The sequence below is a fragment of the Lontra canadensis genome, unplaced genomic scaffold, assembly GCF_010015895.1.
Source record: "Lontra canadensis isolate GAN:19392208 unplaced genomic scaffold, GSC_riverotter_1.0 scaffold164, whole genome shotgun sequence".
NCBI classification, from domain to species: domain Eukaryota; kingdom Metazoa; phylum Chordata; class Mammalia; order Carnivora; family Mustelidae; genus Lontra; species Lontra canadensis.
In genome coordinates this window covers 1,695,619-1,710,604 of record NW_022631158.1, presented here as the reverse complement: position 1 = coordinate 1,710,604, position 14,986 = coordinate 1,695,619, and the positions used below count along the sequence as shown (strand labels likewise).

Genomic DNA, 14,986 nt, shown 5'->3' with positions numbered 1-14,986 from the left:
CCCTATCAGGCCCTGTGCTAACGTTTCCTCATTTACTCAGCCCAAAGGCAACCATATACTGAGCCCTGATAAATGCCCAAATCTGTGTCCGATGCTTTGCAGAGCTGTCTCACTTAATCGTCTGAGAAGTATTTTTAGGGAACCCATCGCTCACAATAGGACATTTGTACTGTGCAGCCAAGGGTCTGCGAGCTCGAGCAGTGTGCCCAAGGACACCCGGGAGAAGCTATAGAACCATCTTAACTTTACTCTATCCACCCACCTGGCATAAAAGCACATGCTTCCTCCTGCCCTTGCGTTTGACCCTGCTAAGCTCCGAGGAGGTGGGGCAAGTCTGTCTGTCTGGTCTTCCGCCGCCTCTCTCCATCCTTCTAGAAAAGAGTATCCAACCTTTTGTTTGTTTCTGGTGGGACTTATTCTTCATTCTCTTTCTTTTAGATTCTCACTATTTAGAGATGGAGTCTCTCATTGGAAACCCACAGCCCCGAGGCCGGCCCACCGATTTCAGTGGGTTCAAGGCCGCCATTCACCAGCTTGCTCTGATGCAGATCCTGCTGGCTCCCTCACCCATCCCCTTCCCCAGCGCTGTCGGGGCAGGTTCCTGTAGCTAAATCACTGGTTATTTGGCAGTGAAGTGGTATCATCTGGATGGTAACGTGTTCATCAGGGCCTCAGCTTACCCTTCACCCTCAAAGAAGTGCAGTAATCCGTGTATGGGCTATTGAATTCATCTTGGTGTCTCGGGAGAGGGTGGTGACTTAAACCAGCTTATTTCCCGCTTACTGCTGAGGCCAGCTCACCTTTGCTGGGGAGGATTCTTGACTCTTCCCTTCGTGGTAGGAATTCCTGAACCAGTCTTTTCAGGAACTTTGCCTGAAAGCTGCGATCAGTCCATCAGGAGTAAGACCTCTGTTGTTCTTTGGGTAAATTCTTATTCAGGGCAGGGGGCCATGGATCCTGTTGGTGGAATCTATTTTCTAATGTTGACTTCAACCTAGTAAAGCCCTCTTTAAGCCATTTACCTCTAACATGGGCCATGGGAAGGCAGTGCATCTGCTGGGATGAGAGGTCAGGAGGGTGGGATTTGGTTTCACATCCTGCTAATCTTGCCCTCACCCAAGGCCTTAGGCCAGCCACTTTCTGTCCCTGTTCCCCTATTTTGCACTGAGATTCACATGAGCATTAAGGCCCACTGGGGACCAATCCCTTTTTCAGTGTGGAGCCTGGTTTGGTGAGGATGCTGGTCAATTTTGATTTTTAAGGCACACAGGACTGTGGATTATCTCTGCCTGAAATTCCATGGCAATTGTCAGTTGGCCTACAAGAATGAAAACGAGACCTAAAGAACTAAAGTATTATAACTAAGTCCTTTATTAAAAGAATGCTCAACTCAAGTGAACACAGACCACCTGTTCTAACATCCCATCAGCCAGCCCGCTTCAATTTAGGGAGACTTGGCAGAGAAAGGTTTAGCTTTGTATCTTGCAAAGTGGAAGCGGACACTGCACATAAAAACTGATACTGTTGCTGTTACTGGTGCTCTCCCCGTGAAGCCAAGTGTGGCTTTACACATTGGCTGTGGTTGGCGATGGCGTCTTCGGTAGGAAGAAGGTAAGGGATTGGAAGGACTTCATCAGAGCAGCCGCTCTCTTCCGTGATCTCCATTTAACTTACTTGCTAGTCTCCATCCCTTTTGCAAAATGCATTAATGGCTACTGTATGCTCTATGCCCGTGTTACTTTTGTGTGCACAGTAATTCCCCTCCATTAAGGCTGAGTGCGAAGCAAGAGTCCATTGTGCAAGCTGCAGTTACCTGTTTGCAACAGTAAATTTGCTGTTGTAACTTGAGTAACTTGATCATGACATAAATGGAATGAGTGGGAGGATAGATAGCTAACATGCATTGAGCACCACTGGGTGCTAGGCACTCTTCCAAGTGCTTAACACCTAATCGCCTCTAATTGCTGTGTTAATGAAACTAAGTTGAGGGTTTCCAACAAAATTGGTAAAAGTGAGTTGCTACAAAAGAAATTGCTGGTGAGCTAGGTACAAAGACAATGGCAAGAGTTAAAAAGTTGAAAGGAGAGAAGCAGCTGTGGAAGGGGTCTGCGTGCAGCAATCTTTGTGTCTTACTGTGTGATGTCTTCAAGTTCTTTATCCACTTGGAAGAAAGCAAACTAGAAACCTGGGTCAGTATTATTTATGCAAGGAAGACTTTGGGCAATTAATCTGTGGACGCATAGCTAAAGGACAGATCACCAATAGGCTCAAAAATATTAGTAAACCTATGTTTATATACTTATGTTAAAATGCTCAAGGTATGTCCATTTTGTTTTATTTGGTGATTCATGGCTTTAACATCTGTTTTAACTAATGGACCCTAATAGTCTTGATAAGAAGTCTTTTGCTATAAAAGTCACCGAAGCCAAAACAGATGCGAGCCCCAGATGGCTCCGGTCCGTACGCAGGTGCCCACAGGTGGGCTGCTCAGGCTCCTCTTTGGGACGAGTCTCTGAAGTAACCATTGTGGCCCACGGATCGTGTTCTCTTACTACAAGTCCCTTTCCCCCGCCGTCAGTTAAAGTGGGTCAGATTGGATTTTAGCCTGTCAACTGTATCCACAACTTGGTGGACTACGTCTGCAGACGTTTTGGAGCTCTGTTTCAAGGGCAATGCAATTTGGCATAAGAAAACACCGACTGCCCTTTGCTGCCTGTCCCAGAAGGGGTGGTCGACTTGCTGTTCCCGTGGTCAGCTCCTTGGCGGATGAGAAGGGCAAGCACGTGCACACCCACGTGTATGTACACCCAGGCTTGGGGTCAGCGAGCCTACGGGTCAGGGGCTGGGCTCTGAGCTTTAAGGATACAAGAAAATACCTGATGTGACCACTGCCCTCAAGCTGGGATATGTGTCTAGAGGAGCCCGCTACGACTGGCTGAGCCAGATGGAGTGTCAGGAGCCGTTGGAAGGACGAAGACAGCAGGAGGGGCTCCTGGAGGGAGAGCAGCGGAGCAGCATGGTGACGACACAGAGGAATTAGACAACCCAATGACAATAACTTAGGGAATCATCCGCTTTCAAAGAGCTTTTATGTTTCTCTGATGTTATTCTCAGAATAGTTGCAGGGAGTAGAAGGACCCCCTTGACTGCTCACCAACTCTCTGGACACAGATGAAGAGGGAAGGTGGCTTGTGTCTAACGTGGAACCAGGGCTTGGACCAGGCTTCCCGGTGTGCACATGGTTCTGCTCCCAAAGCCAGGCTTTGCAGCTTCTAGCGCACTCGCTCCCCTCCCTGCCCCCGGAGTGACACATTGAAACCAGCCCCTTAACTGCCCAGGTTACATTGTCTTATTGCTTTACTGTCTTCTTTTTAAGAAGCTGCAACTATCACCAGCTACTAAATGTGGGGCCTCACTGACTTCTGGGACTGAATGGTGTGTGTGTGTGTCCCCTGCCTGCTCACCCGGCAGGTGGCTCGGGATTCCTGTCATCTGGCTCTGGGCGACGGTGGCTGGGGCAGCACCCTTAACCGGCACTCTCTGAAACCTTCAGGGAAATCTTAGGTAACACATTCTCTCCACTTCGGGGCAGACTGAGCTGGGCGCTCGGCAGCTCCCTGCTGCTTAATAGGGTGACGTTTGCAGAGGTAAAGACACCTGGACGAGGATCCTTACAGCAGAGTGCTTATTCCCGCTGGAGCCTGAACTCCACTGTGTGAGCAAAGGATCTGGAAGTTTCCCTCCCCGTTCCTCGTACTCAGAACAAACCCCACAAATGCGTCGGTGACAAGTCAGCATGTGTTACTGAGGGCTTTGTGTTTATACTGGGGCCCTGGAAGACGTAAACAAGCACAGGGGAAGAATACAAGGCCATGGTCCGTCCTTCATGGTCCATGCATTCATTCACTTAACAAAGATTTACTGAGCAGCTCTGAAGTGTGGAGTGGTGTGCTAGGTATTAGAGATTCCATTTGGAGCAGCTGTGGCCATGGCCTGGTGGAGTCCTTCTGGAGGGACACAGACAAGGGCTGATTGCACTGGAGTGTGATAAATGCCGTGGGTGCTCACGAGAAGTTGGGCAGCTGTGTGTGGTTTTGTTGGTGGGGGGTGGGGTGCTGTTCACTGGCTGTTGGCTGAAGGCGTGAGTAGAGGCCAAAATCCAGTCCATCCCCCTCTACTGCTGCCTTGGGGGTAGGAGAGCATTTTTGTAAGCGATAGAAGGACCCTCAGGAACCAGAAGTGTCCTTGACTGGAAAGACACCTGAACTAGAGTTGCAGGGAGAGGGTAAGCTTGGAAGGAAACATTTGAGCTCAGACTGGAAAGATGACTAGGAATTAGCCAAGGGGTGGGGCTGAGGGGTACAGAGGAGAGATGAGAAAGAACATCCCAGGCAGTGTCCTAATTTCCAACACTGGGATGGTAGTTAGCATGAGCTGGCTGCTGGTCTGAGGGCTTTAAGTTGATCCTCGTAGGAGGAAGTTGCATGTGGAACAGCACTGAAGTGAAAGAAAACACGGCATGTTTTGGATTCTGGAGGGTGTCCATTGTGGGTAGAGCACGGAATTCAGAGGGAAAGGGGATCTGTGAAGGCGGGGCCAGAGCCTGCAGCTCATCATGCCTGCGCCACCCTTGCTGTGTGCTGGGTCCCCGGAACACGCAGTGCACAGTGACGCGTTTTGCCCTCAACACAACTCTGTGGGGCAGGTGTTATCTTATCCTCAGGCAGATGCAGACGAGACCAAGGAGGATGGAGTAACCTGCCCAGGCTAGCCTGCAGAAGGGGAGAGACAGATTCACAGTAAGACACCAGGTTTGGTCCTCACACTGCCCAGCCAGGAGGAGAGCGAGCCGGAGACAGGCTGCCAAGAGCTGACTGGGCAGCGGGGAGGAAGGAGAGCCAGCCAGACGGGGTGACGGATCTCAGCATGGGCAGGAGGGCAAGCCGTGCTGCTCTGCAGACGTGGATGGGCCACGTGGTGCCATCGCGAGTCTTTCCCAACAACTAAGGGACAATGAACATCCGTCCTCATAAATGACTGTGTTTATACCTAAACACAATCCTGTGAAAGTTGGATGTAGTATCCACTGTGGTCATGGAGGAGGAAGAAGAGTCTCCAGGGAAGTAAAAAACAAAAACAAAAAACAAAAAACAAACAGATCCTCGCTCTGCAAGCTCATTTGTTCATTCACTCAGCATCTATTTCTTGAGCATCTCCTAAAAGCCAGACGCTCAGTGAGGCATGATGGGTGATACGCAAAGCCATTCCCTGACCCTGAGTGGACGGGGACTTTAAAAGTTAAACAGGTCAGTGCAGGGATTTAAAAACGTGTCTGCAAAATCTTTGACACTCGTGTCAGTGAGAGAAATGAGATCTGTGACTGCCCCTGCCTGGATCCTAGGCTGACCTTCGGGGCTCCCCAATTGCCCATAGATCGCTGTGGAGGCACTAGACTTCTGAGGCTGGTTTCCAAACAAGACCAGACATCTATCACTCACTGTGAGGGGACCCAGCTGCCAAGGAGCCCAGCTAGCCTCCTCCAGCCAGGCCGGAGAGGCCACGTGCAGACACTCTGGTCGACAGCTCCCGCTGGGCTCCGGTCAGTAGCCAGGGCCATCTGCCAGCCTTGTGAGCAGGCCATCTCACACTCCCGGCCCAGGCTGACCTTTAGGTTACGGCAGCTCTAGCCAGCCTCCTGCGCCAACGCCATGAGAACCCCAAGCAAGAACCGTCAGCCCAGCCTCTCCCACGTTCCCAACCCACGAAGGCAGAAACCAAATAAAAAGGTGGTTACGGTATTAGAGATGTTTTGAGTCATTGTTTAGAAAGCATCTGGAAGAGTCAGCCACCGGGAGCCGAGGGAGGGAGCACCTCCAGGCACCCAGCGGACGTCGGGCTCAGATCCTGCGAGAGCGCGCCGGTCCGACAGTGTGTCCGCATTCCAGCTGCCTCTCTGCTTTTATTGCGAACTGGTCTTCGGGAAGGAGGGGGCGGGCAGAGGTAGAAGAGAACGAGTGAAAACGGACAATGTAATTCAGAGGTCTTGATTTTTGCACGCTGCTCTGGGTTTGAGCTGACAGCCGCCGCTCCACATGCACCCAGACACGCACCCATGCACCCAGCGGGTGGGCCGGGGGCCTGATTAAGTTACAGGCATCCCTGAGGGAGCCTCCCGTGCTCCGTCTTTAAGCTGGTCACGAGTGGTGCTCTCGGCTTTATTCAGGTCTGACACCTGCTCCACGTGTTTGCAGACGCGTCTGCAGGGTCTTTGCCTTGGGCTAGTTGTGGCTCAGATGGGGGCTGAGAGGGGGGTAAAGGCGTGCTGCTCCGAGTCCCCCACGCACTGGGGTAGTGCGAGGCACGTGAGGTGATGGTGAGGGGCGCTGGGGAGTGGCTCTGGCCCGTGAATGTGTCCCATAAGAGGCCAAGGCGTTCGCTTCCTCCATTCTGGGTCCCACCTTTGCTCCCTGCTTCCTCGCGGTTAGGCCTGTGGGACGCCTTCTGTTGTCACAGAAGAGACACGGGGAGAGGTGGCCGTTGGTGAATAATGGGTCCCACCCGTTGCCCTCACCCTGCTGGGAAGGAGCAAGGAGTCCACAGTTTCCTCATTGTTGCAGGAAGAGCAATCCTCTCTTCCCCGCCGGGCTGGCCTTGCTTCTCCCCATTCTCTGTCCGTTACGGCGGAAGTCGTGTTGTTTTCACCAGAAATATCTATGGGCAGCTCTGGGGATTGCTTCTGGGAGACCGGGTGCTCCCGGTGAGTCTCCTCTCTTAATTAATGTTGCTAATTTTTAGTCATTTTGAAATGAAAGAACTTTACCCCTGGGCTGTCCGAGATGCTCGCCATTGGTACGTTCTTGCCGAGACCCAGAGGAGCGATTTTCAATCTCCTTGAACCCGCATAGCAGCTGTTGTAAGAGCTGCTACAGGATCTTCTTCACCCCACAGGGCAGGAGTGACAGAAACCTGATCCACATTCAGTGTCTGTACTGTCCGGGCCCAGAGGGAAGCCTCTTGTTTTCCTGAGGTGAGTCCCGGGGTCCTTCAGGAGCTGACTCTTGCTCCTGTCAGAGCCCTGTGTGGATTTTCAAAGACGCTGTGTCATGGACACCATCTCCCTTCTGAGCTGGGGACTGGCTCTGCAGGGCACACGGGCCCTGGAAGGCTCTCACCTTCCTGCTGTGAGAGTCACGCCTGCGCTTCGTGGAGCTCGTGTTCCTCGTGGAAGCTGGGCCGGTGGGTGGAACGGAGGGCAGGTGGGGGTCCAGCTCCGTGGGACAGGTTCTCTTCAGGGAGCACCTGTTGGGAAAGTCCGGCAGCCTATGTCATCTCCCCACTCTCTGTTGAGGCAAGGTCCCTGCTGAGGCCAGTAGTTGATCCCCATCTTTTCAGGTAGAGTTGACACACAATGGTGTGTGAGTTTCGGGTGGACAGTGTGATTTGACAGCTGTGCTCGCGTGCGTGGCCGCCATCTGTCACCGTGCAGCGCTATCGCAATACAGTGGACTGTGTTCCCTCTGCTGTGCCTTTGATCTCTTCATTCCATGACTGGAAACCTGCACCTCCCATGCCCCTTCATGAATTTTGTCCTTCCCCCATGGCAACCACCCGTGCGTGGGTCCCCTTCCCCCTTTTTCGGACACTTTCTCAGAGACTCTTCCCTCGAACCAACCTTCATCACCATCTGTTAACCTGGAAGTGTTGAAAACCTAAGGCCCATTTCATGGCTGCTCCAAGTTCTGTGGGTTCTGAACGAACAGTCACAGGATTGTATTTGTTTGCAACTGGTGGAGGACTTCAAGGTAATTTAGGTTAAGCCTTGCATTTTACAGATGAGCAATTTAGGGTTTTGAGAAGTTTGGTGCTTTGCCTGAGGATATACGCCTAGTTAGCAATAGAGCTTAGAGAATCCTCTCAGGTTTCCTGCTCTTAGATCAGTATTTGCTTTGCATTCTATTGCTTGACCTAAAAGCAGTACCTGACAATGGATTTGAGGCAGGGTTTCCACATCATTCTTTGTTGTGGGGGCTGACCTGTGCTTTGTGGACCTTCAGCAGCATCTCTGGCCTCTACCTACCAGGTCTCAGGAACAACTCTTTCCCCACCCAATTGTGAGAAGCAAAAATGTCTCTAGACTTGGCCAAAAGTTCTATGGGGGGCTGAGATGTTCCCTGACGAGAACGGCTTCAAGTTAGTGTGTCTTTTAAGGATTTATTTATTTATGAGAGAGCAGGAGGGTGTGTGTGTGCATGTTGGGGGTGGGGAGAAGGACAGAGGGAGAGCAAGAATCCCAAGCAGCCACCACGCTCAGCGCAGAGCCTGATGTGGGGCCCGATCCCATGACCCCGAGATCATGACCTGAGCCAAAATCAAGAGTCAAATGTTTAACCGACCGAGCCCCTCAGGCACCCCAAAGTTAGCGTATCTTTAAAGAAACAGACTTATGTTCCCTCATCCTAGTAGTGTGTGAGTGTAAAGCAGACAAGCAGCAGGCAGGGATTTGAGAAGACACGAGGCTTTCCAATGAGCTGTGACTAGACCGGCTCCTGGGGTTTCAGACTGTATTGCCTGTGCCCTCACTTCTGTGTTTAGACTGTGATGCCACCAGAAGGAGAGTCTGGCTGGGTGAGGGAACAGTTAGAGGAAATCAGTAGGATATTTGGTGTATTAAGGGAAACACTCACGACAGACATTCTTGTATAAGAGCCTTGTCTCAAGAATACGTAAAGGACTTAAAGTCGCCAGCAACCAAGCAAGTGACCCATTTTTTTTTAAGATTTTATTTATTTATTTGAGAGAGAGAGAGAGAGAGAAAGCACGAGAGGGGGGAGGGTCAGAGGGAAAAGCAGAGTCCCGATGTGGGACTCGATCCCGGGACTCCAGAATCATGACCTGAGCAAAGGCAGTGGCTTAACCAATTGAACCACCCAGGCGCCCCAAATGACCCATTTTAAAAGGCGGGCAAAAATTTGAACAGACACGAAACCAAAAAAGATGACAAGACCATGACAAGATGTTCAGCATCATTAGTCCTTTGGAAAATGCAGGTTAAAACAAAAGGAGATGCCACCACTTCATGTAAGAGTGGCCAAAATCGGAAAGACGGTTGCTGTCAAGTGTTGGTGAGGCTGTGGAAGTTCTGGAACCCTCACACACTGCTAGTGGGGATGGGAAGAGGTACAACCACTTTGGAAAATGGCTGGGCAGTTCCTTAAAATGTTAAACATATACCTACCATGTGGTCCAGCCTTTCCACCTCTAGGCATTTCCCCAGGAGAAATGCAAGTGCATGTCCATTGTACATTCATGGCAGCTTTAGCACAGTGACCCAAACTGGAAACAGCCTAGATGTCCATCAGCCATTACTTTTTCAACCCTGCATTGTGAGTGAGACATTTTCACATCCTGCCAAACAGATCAAGTTCAGTAAAGAAATGGATCAGATTGAGAGCATCTATTTGGGATACTGACTTGCTTTTTGAGTGTGTCCGAGTGTCATTAGAGTAAGTCAAGTGACACTTCTGTTCTTTCTGGTGATGGAGTTTGGCGGTGGAATTGGTAATCTTTCCTCTGTAGTCCCAGATGGACTATTTTAATGGGCTGCTAGGTGATGATGGTTTCTTTAAATATCAAGATTTAAAAGATCACACCTAGCTTTAAAAACTAGCTCTGTTAAATGCATTTTATTTATACAACATTAAAACATTTAGGGAGGTCACTGTAACTCCTCTTTAAGATGGCAGGCCAGATGCCCTTATGGCTAGAATTCTTCCCAAAAAATCAAGAGTTGGGAACCAAGAAAAGAAATTATTTCAGGGGAGGGTAGAGTGATAATTCCTACCCCAGAAATAGCCAAGATTTCTGTGATGTATGTGGGTGGGTTGAGACTCGCTTTAGAATCCATATTTAAAATTTAATATATATTTTTTGAGTCCCTGATAGGTCTTGGGCATTGAGATCCATAAAGGAAGTAAGAAACCATCCAGTCTTATCTTTAAAGATGTCATAGTCCAGTCAAGAGAAAGACAAGTCTGTGCACAAGGACAGTCCAGAATGATGAATGCCACAGTGGAGATGGGCATTTGGTGCTGCTAGCAGAGCACACCCAGATCATTAATAAAAAGTGAGGTGGGGGTTGATCAGGAAATGCTTCCGCATTCCTCCTAGATACCCTAGCTCTGTGCTGGGTGTTCGAGCATGGGGACTGAAAGTTACTAGTAAAAGATATGGTTCTTGCTGTCAGAGATTTTAGTCTAATGGAGATAAAGTTAGTATGCATGGGACTAAGATGGCCATGTGTTGAGACGGTGTAAGGTGTTTGAAGCAGTCCTGCGATGAGTGGCAAGAGAATTTGATTCTGGCCCAGACTCTGCCCCCATGTGGCTCTTGACCCCGGGACAAGTCACTCACCGGCTCTCTGGGCCTCAGTCTTTTTAACTCTAAGAGGAGAAGCCAGGAGAACAATGTATGCTATGTCAGGTACTTTCTAGGTCTCTCCACGTTGTAATGTGTTGAGGGGAGATCTGGGGAGAGCTTGACCAGTTTGTTCTCATTGGAGAGATCTGCCTCGGTGAAGCTCTGGTTGAAGAGAAATGCCGTCCATTATTAGGGTGGGCAAACTCTGGGAGTGAGATTTTTAAAGCTCTGAAGACTTTTTATGGGAATCCCATTTAAAGCTAAAGCAAAGGGTGAGTCTTCCCTGCTGGAACCAAAAGCGTTGGTCCCTTTGGCCTCTGTCCTTCAGTGACCCCTTTTTGATTGTGTGTTCTTGACTTGGCTTTGGGTTCCTGATCATTATCAAGAGGGACCTACACCCAAGGTCTAGAACACCTAGCATGTTCTCTCGTCCTGGGGCCTTCCCTCCTGGCATGTAGGATTAGCCAGTGCCACCAGTCCATGATTGGACAGATGTTTGCTCCTCTTGCTTCTTTCTTTCTTAATCCCTCCTGTCTGACGACATGGCAGGTCATGTGCTCCTGATCTGAGAGTGTCCCAACAATGCACAGCACTGTTATTTGGAAGAAAAACATAAATAAGGAACTTGTACAGAATTGGAGGAACTGAATTGCATATTTTTTTCTCTGCCCCATCCGGTACGCCTGAATGCCTCCTTTGAGGCGCTCACTTCCTGGAGCAGACCTGAAGGACCGCATGTCTACCTGGCAGCTTGGCAAATGCTTGTGGTGATGGATTTCCAACTTGGTGTCTTTCTAAAGGGTGTGGAAGACATGAAGATGTTCTAGATTGGGGTAGCAGCAGTGAATTGTTTCTACTCTCCTTTCTACTTCTGGACTCCAGATCTTTTCCAGCTCCCATTCGTTACCCTAAATTCAATGTATGGGGTTCAACAATGTACCTGCCACACTGATTCCTTGTTTTCCTCCAGACAGTATCTGGTGGCCATCCACGGTCTTCCAGAGAGTTTCTCCTCTAACTTCAACAGCTTATTCCCAGTTGAAATTTGACTTCCCAAATAACTGTGGGGGAAACCACAGGTCTGTTAGGCTTGATGACTAGAAAATAATCAGAAGGCTAGATAAGAAAATAATCAGAAAGCTGTGTGGGGATTTATTCCATTTTGTCACCTATAATTTTAATGTCAGAGTAATTGGCTAGGTACCAGTTATTTTCTAAACAAAAGGTTGGATAACACAAAAAGAGTTGTAACAGTCCTGTCTGGAGTAATTGAAGTTAAAAAGCCTTTTGCTAGTATGGATGGGACCAGCAACATGGTACTTGACACACGAGAGGACAGTTCCTTGATGAGGCTTTATACCATGTGAAGTAGACTGGCAGTAATTGAGAATCAGCAGGTAAAGTGCCCACGGTCATGCATATAATAAGGGATGAGACTGACTTTCAAATTCTGATCTTTCAGACTTGATGCCAAATCCAATATGTCTTCCATGACCGTATGCATTTATGATTAATGAAACTTGTCTGATTTACCCATAAGCTGCTCTTGTTAGATTAAAAAGAAATGAACACTTTATTCATGGTAAGTATTATGAGATAGTAGCAAAACTCTGAGGAACTTCTAATATATTCCCCTTTTACCTGAAAAAACATTTCAGCAGGAAAGAGGGGAAAGGATGGACAGCTTTCATCCATTTCCTTATGGTCCTACATCTTCAGGGGTCATGGCCTGGACTGTGCTGATGACCCTTATACCCAAGTGTTTTCTGTGGAGAGCCTTGATGACAGGACCCAACAGATGGGTAGAGGTCATTTTCATGTGCCACGGTACTCACCCCAAACCCAGCACAAATAAGATCGCACCACAAACACTCACGTCCCAAATTCATTTCCTTGGGACACTGGAGGTTTTGTTACTTATACCATAGAAGTCTTCGGGGGGACCCATCTCAATATGTGTTTTCATCTTGAGTTAAATCCAACTCTTCTTGTTTCCTTCTCCATCAAACCACACCCCCCCTTGCCTTTCTGTCAAGGGGTGATGGACAATAGATGGTAGCAACAGTTTCTATGGTAACAGCATCTGAGTCATCTCCTTGGAAACCTGCATAAAGGCCTTCCATCTCCAGACCAGCTCAGTGCAACTTGGAAGGCCTTTGTTCCCATGAATGTATCAGCATGGGGCAGCAAGCTCTCCCGGGCTCTGGCCACTGCAGTTTCCTTTGGCTCCCGATGCCCACGGCAGTCTGGGTATAGAGTTGGATTCAACCAAATGTGGGGGTCGGTGGGCCCTGGGGTGCTTTTCTCAGCCTAGTCCATGTCCAGAATGCATTGTCTTTGGTCCAACAGCAGATGCCCAGCAGCTTTAGCCAGTAGACTGCTTGCTTTTTAAAATGCCCAGATGACTCAACCAAGTCTCCCACAGTGACCAGCTATGGATCAGAATAAAGCAGGACTGCTTCAGAACGCTGATGAGCGGGGTATTTTGGCATGGTCCTGAAGAGAATCTTGAAATGGGGCACCATGGGATAGCTTGTCAGAGACCCTCTCCTTACGGTGTCCTTCAAATGCAGCAATTTTGTTCCTTAAATGAAAGCAGAATGGTTTCCAGCAGCTAAGAGGATTAATTCTCTTGTCATCATCCACACCAAGTCACAATCACAAACGCTTCCATTGTGCTGCTTATTTTATAGATCATTTTCACATTCAGGAGCTCAATTAATCATTTATTCAATCTTCAACACGTGTTAATTTGAAACTTACTACATGTTGTGTATTGTGTTGGGAGTTTGGGGCAGACCTGTGAGAAAAAAAAATGCACAGTCCCCGCCCTACTGAAATTTACAGATTGGAGACTCCAGGGCTAATCAGATAATCCCATGTGTGTGAATATTCAGCCAAGTGGCACTAAAGGATCAGGTCCATGGTATGATCAGTGTGTCGAATGGAGGGAATTGACCTTTTGGAGACCTCTTCCTTGAAGAAGCGGTGGTCATGCTGACACCTCATCAGCAGGGCCCTTTGCAGATGAAGAAGTGAGGATTTGCAGGGCGAAGTAGCTTCCCTGTGATCACACGCACTGCTGAATGCCAGTCCAGGAGTCCGATCCCAGGCTCTGTCTGTCCCTTCCTGCTGACTCTCCAAGCTCCACCTAGGGTCAGTCTTAGGCCAGATAGCCAAGTGTTCTCCCGTTTTCACTCAGGTTCTGCCCAGCTTCCAAGCCTGAGCCCATTGCCTATTTGCCCAGGAGGACAACTGTAGGAATTTTCTCTATCCATGGATATTGTCCTCCAAGATGTTAACTGATGGAGGTAGCTTGCTTTTAAGGGTTGACCCTTAAACTCAGGACTCAGGCTAAAACTTAGTCTCCTCCCAGCCCCCCAGAAAAAGGTTAGAGGTAGTTTGACATAAGTGTGTTCTTAATCCCCTTGGTGGAGTGTGGATGGGCCTCAAGACAGAGTTTCTGCCAACATTTCAGAGCAGAGCAGCTGTGCGGGGCAGCTCTATTCCTCTGTTGATGGACATCTGGGTTCTTTCCACAGTTTGGCTATTGTGGACATTGCTGCTATAAACATTAGGGTGCATGTGCCCCTTGGATCACTACATTTGTATTTTGGGGATAGACACCCAGTAGCGCAATTGCTGGATCATAGGGTAGCTCTATTTTTAACTTCATGAGGAACCTCTGTATGGTTTTCCAGAGTGGCTGCACCAGCTTGCATTCCCACCAACAGTGTATGAGGGTTCCCCTTTCTCCGCATCTTCGCCAACATTTGTGGTTTCCTGGCTTGTTAATATTAGCCATTCTGACTGGTGTGAGGTGGTATCTCACTGTGGTTTTGATTTGCATTTCCCTGATGCCAGGTGGTGCTGAGTATTTTTTCATGTGTCTGTTGGCCATCTCTATGTCTTCTTTGAAGAAATGTCTGTTCATGTCTTTTGCCCATTTCTTGACTGGATTATTTGTTGTTTGGGTGTTGAGTTTGATAAATTCTTTATAGATTTTGGATACTATCCCTTTTTCAGAACAATTTAAAAATAAGTGACAGTTTAGGCATACCCCTTAATCCTGGATTCCGTAGCTAAAACAGTGTTATCCATCTCTTTTTTGATGCTGAGATCCGAGCAAATGTTGCCATCTTTATGGCTGACATCTTGTGAGAAAGTTCTGTTTTCCTACCATGAACAAACTGATCTTACTTTCTTAAAAAATATGTTTTTTTTTAAATTTTCCAAGCCATGTCTTTAACAAATGTTTTTGCTGACACAGTTGAAGATTTATCTTTTTTAAATGCATGAATCCAGAAAATAAGCAGGCATCTCCTGTACCAAGGAGACCATTCCTATCTTAGGTAGACCATGTCTGCTCCTACTGAGGCTACTTTAGGTTGAGGAAGGAAAGGAGAAGTGAGAGTGGAGCTGTGTGATTGGGAGCAAGTTGGCTCTCCCATTCTCTCTATAAAATGTATATTAAGAACCATTTTCTTCTAATGAAAATTTGTGTCATTGTCTTGAAATATTTTTGAATATTTCAAATATATTTTGAATATTTTTGACCTCCTAGGGTTGG

At 48.3% G+C, this 14,986-nt stretch overlaps 1 protein-coding gene and 1 long non-coding RNA gene across 8 annotated transcripts in view; one reads left to right on the top strand and one right to left on the bottom strand.

Annotated features, from left to right (window-relative positions):
- Nucleotides 1–14,986, top strand: part of NOS1AP (nitric oxide synthase 1 adaptor protein) — a 260,575-nt gene that overhangs the window by 144,888 nt on the left and 100,701 nt on the right. The gene's annotated exons all lie outside the window — the stretch shown is intronic.
- Nucleotides 5,942–12,271, bottom strand: LOC116859836. The gene is made up of 3 exons (XR_004381220.1): nt 12,252–12,271; nt 11,357–11,477; nt 5,942–5,974 (listed from the first exon to the last, which is right to left on the bottom strand). It is a non-coding gene; the product is annotated as an uncharacterized LOC116859836 (long non-coding RNA).